General features: G+C 34.9%; 1 long non-coding RNA gene across 1 annotated transcript; it reads right to left on the reverse strand.

Moving 5' to 3' along the window:
* Positions 1-827: 827 nt before the first annotated feature.
* On the reverse strand, positions 828-4,603 carry LOC148783237 (uncharacterized). The gene is made up of 2 exons (XR_016050386.1): positions 4,018-4,603; positions 828-2,195 (listed from the first exon to the last, which is right to left on the reverse strand). It is a non-coding gene; the product is annotated as an uncharacterized LOC148783237 (long non-coding RNA).
* Positions 4,604-8,603: the final 4,000 nt, after the last annotated feature.

An 8,603-nucleotide genomic window follows, 5' to 3' on the forward strand; every position in this document is an offset into this window, starting at 1 on the left:
AAACTTATATCCCAATTTCATAAGCGCTCTAGAAATGAGTCTAATCTCATAGGAAGTGGGCCTCACTTTTACACATAGAGGTGAATTTATCAAGCATGGCACCTAACTGATACTGTAATAGATATCAGTAAGAGAATTGCTCAACCTCGTCTCATATATATAGGTTATGACTAGACTTATCCATCATATGGATTTAGTTAGAATGTGCTTACAATTTGTTTAAGCTTGTCTAGCGACCAAATTAACATGACTTGTTATTACACATTGAATATCTATTAAGTTTACCTTTGATATATGCAATTTCCAGTCTCGTATAGCTCATTACATATATGAGACTACTAATTACTCTTGTACACTAAATTTGTGAAATATGTCTCCCTTCATTATTGATCAATGAAGATGCAAGTTAGACCTCCCCTTCGATCTCAAAATATCTTCTGGGAACTCTTCCACATGCACTCCTACAAGGTTCAGAAATGATGTTGGTTCACTCCCAACATCCTCAATGACCATGGGAATACTCTCACTCTCATACACTAGTGGAAGAATTTCCTCAACACTTTTTGTATGAGTATCAACGATCTCATATAGGTCTAGTGTCAACTTAGACCTTTTCTTGCTACGAAATGTTTTTGTTTTTGGGTAAGTAAGTGGGGGAGAAGGGCCCCTACCCATTTTTCATTAATTAAAAATAAAGGCAAAAAATTGCACATGATTTTATAGCCTTATAGAAGGGTAGTTGTGCCAAGTCATGAAGTAAGAGAGGGCAAATAAAAGCAAGCAGTTGACAACGCCAAATAGTAGTACCAGAAGTAACAGTTGCACGCTTAGCAAAAGCATTAGCTACTGTATTTATCTCATAGAAAACATGGGCAATAAACCAACTGTGGGTAGATAGTCTGCTCTTACAATTGTCAACGATTGCCTATAGTGGCCATGGAGCATGACACCAATTATGAATAGCATGCACCGACAAAGAAGAGCCACTTACTATTTGAAGTGGAAAACATCTCCTTGAAATAACTAAGTTAATCCCTTCTTCAAGAGCACATAATTCTCCATGGCTGTTAGAAGCGATACCAAAATGCTTAGCAAATGCAGCTACAAAACTGCCATTGCTATCTCTTAGAACCCCACCACCACGTGCTATACCAGGGTTCGAAAGGAGGCCCTATCAATATTCCACTTAAAGTTCTGAGGTGCGAGAAATGACCATGGCACTGGGAAAAGGGATTTTAGGTTCTGCTGACGCCAAGTAATCGAAAGATTTTTGATGATCGCCTTCTCAAACAAATGAATCCATATATATCTCATGCATGTGTGAGTCTGTGCATCCAGAAGCTCACCATATGGACCAATGTAGTGGTTCCTCACATTGGACCACTGGTCCAGGCCACGTGCAATGCTTGTTTGGGCCGCTTGGGTGAGCCCCGCACTTCCAGACTGTGGCTGTACTTGCACAACGTGTTGCCGAACCCCCATGAAGCCCACATGGCACTTCTCACGTTTGAAAACCCCAGAAAAGCACAAAAACATAGCTGAAAAGAACTACAAAAGGAGTCTTTTGTGTTTTCGCACACCAATTGCACCGATTATTAGATCCCAAGGCAGATTTCTACCTTAATGGCTTTTATAACAATGTTGGAAACTAGGACTCAGAAAGGTAGCAGAAACACAAACGTAAAGGACCGGATAGAAATAACATACCTTTTCGAATCCTCCTATGTGGCCTTCATGACCTTTTTTTGCTTTTCCTCCAATTTGAGATCTTGATGCCACACTTTGAATTATTAGAATTGAGAATATTTGTCACGCCCGCTCCCCGTACCCCCTACCATACTTGCTGGAGGACAACAGAGTGCGGGGCCGCGACCAAAAGTAGCGAATGCTACTCAAGTAGACGTGCGTTCAATGCTTTTGAAACGAAGGAATCAAAGCAAACCATGAAAGAAAACAAAACTCTAAACACAACCAACAAAAGTTGGGCAAACTAAAACCAAAATCTATACAAGAGCTCTAAAATTATTACAAATATGTCAGAGGCACTAAAGACCCAACAACAATTACATAACACCAAAACAAAACAACTATATGGCCAAACTGCCATCTAAAACTTACAATAAAAAAGAAGTTCGGGGCTCCAACTGTCAGCTACGATCACCCAACCGTCCATCATCAAACTGGAAGTTTTCACTCTGCATAGATGAAAGTTAAGGGGATGAGCTATGAAGCTTAGTAAGTAGATCGAGGGGCCATGCATTTCTGCCTACATTGTAATCCCTAACTATGACCAAGGTTCATGCAGGTCTTACAATCATAGAGTCATGTATCACAATTTTATTAGCAATGTGTCGTGAGTGACGCCTTTCATGATGGAGCAATCGCCAATCACATTTGTGGCATGTCTTAGTACAACTATGCACATTCATCATTTCATAGGCATGTCTTATTACAACCATGCACATTCATCATTTCATAGCAAAGCAAAAATTTATTCCATGATTTTATTTCATAACAGAGCATGCCTTATCGTAACAGAACATATCACAATAGAGCATAACTCAGGCACACATATCATCTAGTTCATTAGCTCAAAAGGCATCATTAAGTTATTTTTTTGGTTTTTCACAGTGAGCATGGTCCACCTTTAAAGGCTTATCATGGGATTAAAAAATCATTTGGACCTAGAACTAATTTTATAATATTCTAAGCTCATGCAAACACAACTTTCGTGAAGGGAATAACCCCAAGTATTGGACTAAAGATTTCCAAACTGGTTGGAATTTTTGGATGAAACTTCTAGCTTTTTATAGTAGAAAATACTGGGAGATATCTTAATCGAACATAACTTTCAAACCACAAGGAATTTTGTCATGCTTCCAGAACCATTTTCAAAATAGATTCTTACATCTTTCATTTAGAATTAGTTTAAGCTCATTTTGATATATTTTGTTCAGTAAACGGTTCCATACAAAAACATATACAGTTCTTGGAAATTCTCGTCTTCACAACATAAATTCTAGGGTAATATCTTCATAGAAACATAGGCATAACTTTCAAATCACAAAGAATTTCATCATGCTTCCATAACTATTTTTAAAATAGATTCTTACATATTTCATTTAGAAGTGGTTTGAGCTCATTCTGATATATTTTGGTCAGTAAACAGTTCCATACAAAAACACATACAGTTCTTAGAAATTCCTATCTTCACAACAGAAATTCCAAGGTGACATCCTTATAGGAAAATGCGCATAACTGTCAAATCACAGAGAATTTCATCATGCTTCCAAAACTATTTTTAGAATAGACTCATGTGTATTTCATTTGGAAATAGATGAGCTCATTTTGATATATTTTAGTCAGTGAACAGTTCCATACAAAAATACATACAATTCCTCGAAATTCATTATACAATTCTAGTATGCTACATAAAAAGGCTAATAACTTTTAAACCAAAATAGGTATTGACAAAATGTATTTTTCATATTAAAATATATTCAAAGAGGTACTTTCTCAAAAAATTTCATGATCAACAGAGGTATTTTTGATGCTCAACTGATTTCACAAATGGGAGTCACAGTTCTGGTTAACAGGGCCATTCTAGCATGATTTCAATAACATACATCACACCCATATTTGCAATCATATATATGTTCATGCTTGAATTCTATACTTGATCAACTACGTAGACATGCATCAAATAAAAACATGGAAACATCGAAGCTAAATCTACTTACATGCACTAAAATAACTCCAAGGTTCCCCCCACGCAGGTCAAGCTTCCAAGAACAGCTTGAGGTTCTAAGTGTTTGAAAGGGAGGTCGCGGGTGAGAGACAACAAAACTCTGGTACTTATAAGTAAAGAGGGGGAGGCAGCAGGCAAGTGGCATGCAAGGGGCACACAAGTAGCATACACGTGGTATACATGTGGCATACAAGTGGTATACATGTAACATACAGTAGCATACAAGTGGCACACATGAAAGAGCAAGCATAGAAGTTCCCTTGGACTACCTTATACATTCACTTTTGGCAATAACTCGCACGACAGCATTGCGCATGGTGGTGTCATCCACAGCAGCATCGTGCATGGCGGCATCGCACACGGCGGTGTCATGCACAACAACATCTTGCATGGCGGCATCACACATGGCGGTGTCGCTTACGGCAGCATCGCGTATGGCGGTGCTGCGCATGGCAGCATCCTCATACACGAATGGCGGTGCCCTCATCACGCATGGCGGCTGCCTCATGCACGCACGACAGCTTCCTCCTTGCACGCACGACGATTTACCCATGCACGCATGGTGGCTTTCCTAGCTTCACTAACGACAACTTCCACATTCCTCTGCGCTTAACTACGTACTAATCCGCCAATGCTCTCGAAAGTGTCTGCGCGCCAGCTCACCCATGTCAATGACTCGCCGACGCACTTCAATCACACCGAAAAAAGTCCGGGTCCTTACAATATTATATAAAAAGTTCAAGTCCCTGAGCCTTTCACTAGAAGTAGCTCGAGAGATCTCACCTTTTGGTCCCTAAAGGTTTATTTGGGAGTAACTTGAGAGAAAATATTCTATGGGAGAAAAGAGAAAATACAAAAGGAGAGGGAGAGGGAGTCACATGAGATATGGATTGTATTTTCCATCTCGCTCAACCGCAATTTTTATGGAAGTGGTCCCCCTTTTCAAGGGGTCAACAACTAGTTCCCATGATATTTTGGATTCTTTAGCTATCCAAAATATTTTCCTCATATTTCTATCTCCTTGTCCATTTAGTCAATAATAAAAAATTAAAATAACCGTTCCACCCATAAGGGGTGGACCTCACCAAAATCCAACGCTAATCCTTGTCACGTGTTCTCTTGATAAGAAACCAAACTATTTATGTGACATTCAGTTGATCACTTATTCAAAGGACACGATTTCTATGAGTCCATGTAGAAATGAGTATCCTCTTAAAATTTGATTTTTTAGATAGATTTTTGGAGCTAATTTTTAAGGACATGTAATCTCTAACATGGAAATCATGAATATGAAAAAATAGATAAATTTTAAAAATTAAAATAATAATTCTATTACGAAAACATTTGGACCATTAGTTTCAATTATTTTTAGATGGACTGTCTATTTGTATCCATTTTTAAGGTGGACCGCAAATGTAGAAATACTGTCCCCGCCACGTGAAACAATTTTTTTTATTTAAATGATACTCATTTTCTTTTAGTTTTGTAGTACTTTTCTTTTAGGAATATAAGTGTAGGAATGATACTTTTTTGGAAACTATTGCCTTCACATGCTTATTTTGTGATGCTTAAAATCGGGGTCTAGAGCCGCATGAAACAATTTTTCTTATTTAAATGATAAGCATTTTCTTTTAGTTTCGTAGTACTTTTCTTTTAGGAATATAAGTGTAGGAATGATACTTTTTTTGGAAACTATTGTATGAAATAATATGAAATAATATCCATATCCATAAATAGTACGAAATAATATCCATATCCATAAATAGTATGAAATAATCATCATTCAAATCATAGCTATTTGGGGAGGTCTAAGACTAAAATATCTTATGTTTTATACATTGAAGTGCAAAGTTCTCTGTAAGACTTTTTATTCAAGGAGTCTCCAAAGGGTTTCTTATGCTTTAGACTTCAGCCATTTTTGGGCAAATACTAAAATGCTAAAAGGAATGAAATGAAAAGAAAAAAACCTTGGACTTGGCCAAAATGGATAAATTAGTCCAATGTTACAAAAAAATTATTTCATTTCCATTTTTGCATGACAATTGTGCATTCGTTTGGTAGGCTAGCAGAAACTCATTAATGGCATGCATTTAAGGGTTGTATCAGTCATTACTTATTTGTACCCCACCAGGGCTGCTAAGGAAAATTAGATAAAGTCGCCACCTTTACTTATTTATTTTGCCAACTTCTAGTGTGATGTTTAACGACAAATCAGTAGGTAGCGTGGATTCTTGAATTCCCACTACATATAACAAATCACGCATTCTTTGATACTCTTCATCTGATGGTCTTATTCCTGACTGTCTCTCTCTCTCTCTCTCTTAATCAGCCTGTCTCTCTCTCTTAATCAGATTATTAGGCAGCTTTGTTGCCTCCCAATCAGACTATTTCAGCTCCTCTCTTAACATGCAAGGAAAGAAAGGGGAAAGATAAAAAGGCAGATCACTCAGAGATTTCTTTGAAAAAAAGCTTATTCATGGTTACAGTTAATGTAACGAAATACAATATTAGTCTTACTTGAAGGCGTGCAAAATCTAAAAGCGCGCACCGTGTACGTGATTGGTATGCTAACTTTAGAGAGAGCGAGACGTGAGGTGAGGTAGTTATCTTGAGTTGACGAAGGCACATGATTTTCGAGTTCTTGGTATTGAAAATTGTCAGCGTTTTTGGCAGGTCAATAACTCCTCAAGGAAAGGCTTTTCTTTTTTTAGTAAGTCGAGGAGAAGGCCCTATCCGTTTTTTAACTAATTAAATGAGCAACCAAATACATAAGGGAGTTACGTCAGATCTTGAAATAACAAAAGAAAATAAAATTTAGTGGGCGACAGCGCCAAACAATAACCCTAGGATTGGCAGATGCTCTCTCAAGAAATTTTGCAACGCCAAAAACTTAGGTAGTGTGCAAAGTGTCACGAGAGATGTTGCTTTGGATTGTTATTTTGTGCGGGCTTTAAGAGGACTTGTACACGTTTTTCTCGCTCTACGATTGTGGCCAAACCTTATTTTTTATGAAAGTAGAGATAGTACACGCCTTTTTGAAGGTTTCCAAGGAAACATTCCGACTTCTCGTCCAATTTTATATATATATATATATATATAAATATATATGATTTAATGTAATGATTGTATTGAAGTATAATGCAATCATATCTCTAAAAAAACCATATTTTTTGTATTTGTATGATTTCAAATTTTGCACATCTATTTTTTTCATCCTCATAATCAATCCTACCGAAATTTTTTATAAATTTGCACTTTAGATATGGTGAAAATTAGTACCCATCCAACAATAAATCTCGACCATCTATTTGGTGAATTTCAAGATCTAGGCCTTAACAAATTCAAAGTCACATTTTTCTATTTTAGCATTATTAATCTAATGATGATAAAGCTATATAAAAATTTTGGGAATAAAAAAATTCTTATGAGGCTTATATCTAACATTCTCAATAAAATGGACGGCTTATATTAATTGGACTAGAATGAAAACTTTCTAGAGCATTTTTTCAAAATTTTCTTCTTTGCGATGGTTCTTCATAATGAAAAGAATGTACATTTAAAAATTTGTGTCAAGCAAATGTCTCTACCATGGTTATTGAAGATGGTTGCATTATACTACTATACAACCATTTTATGAAATCATTCACTATATATATATATATATATATATATATATATATATATATATATATATATATATATATATATATATATATATATATATATATATATATATATAGATGCGACATTCTAAACTTCACAACCCTTCAAATTACAAAGTTTCAAGATAGAGAGAGTTGTGAATAGTGGATTTATTAATTTTGTTTATTTTTTTAAAAAGTTATTTTTGTGGGGCAAATTTGTAAATATTACTACAAACAAAGGGTATTTTTGTCATCTCTGTAAGGGGTAAAATTGAATTTTTAATTAAAGGACAAGGGCACTCTACAAATAAAGTTCTAAGACACTAACTTCTAAAATGCCATTGTACTTTCGTAAAAATTTCAAATTTTCCCTTGCTTAATGGTAAATTTACCTATTTAAATAATTTTTTAATAAAAAAATAATGATTGTTTTGATAAATACACCCATCACAACTCCTTCAAACTTGAACCTTTGTATTTTAAAGGGTTGTTAACTCTAGACAAACATATATATATATATATATATATATATATATATATATATATATATATATATATATATATATATATATATATATAGGCAGTGATTTCCTGCAACAGTTGTTTCATAGTATGACGCAACGACACTTCTAGAAAACCATGTTTGTGGTATTTGTATGATCCGAAATTTTGCACACACACTTTCTTCATCTCAATAATCAATCCAAAAAAAAAAAAAATTCAATTGGAACCCTAGATATGGTCAAAATGAGTCCCCTCCAAAAACGAATCTAGACTATTTATTAAGTGAATTTCAAGATCTTAGCTTTTATAAACTCAAAATAATTTTTTTCTTTTTTCACATTGTTCATCTAATGAAAATAAAGCCATCCAAAAAAATTGAAAATGAAAAAATCCTTTTAAGGCCTAGATTTAAGCATCTCACCAAAATAAACAGCCTATGTTTATTGGGCTAAAAAATACTTTCTAGCTTGTTTTCAAATTTTTCACTTTTGTGATTGTTCATTAGAATGAAAAGAGTGTATGTTTCAAAATTTGGATAAAAAAAATGGTTATAACATGGTTTTTGAAGGTTGTTGCGTCATATTACTATACAACCGTTGCATGAAATCATTGCCATATATATATATATATATATATATATATATATATATATATATATATATATATGAAGATACTACAAAATGCCTATAGGCGAAAATGAATAGTGA

Source organism: Amborella trichopoda, chromosome 2 (genome assembly GCF_054954075.1).
Source record: "Amborella trichopoda isolate Santa Cruz 75 chromosome 2, AtrichopodaSantaCruz75HAP2 v2.0, whole genome shotgun sequence".
NCBI lineage: Eukaryota > Viridiplantae > Streptophyta > Magnoliopsida > Amborellales > Amborellaceae > Amborella > Amborella trichopoda.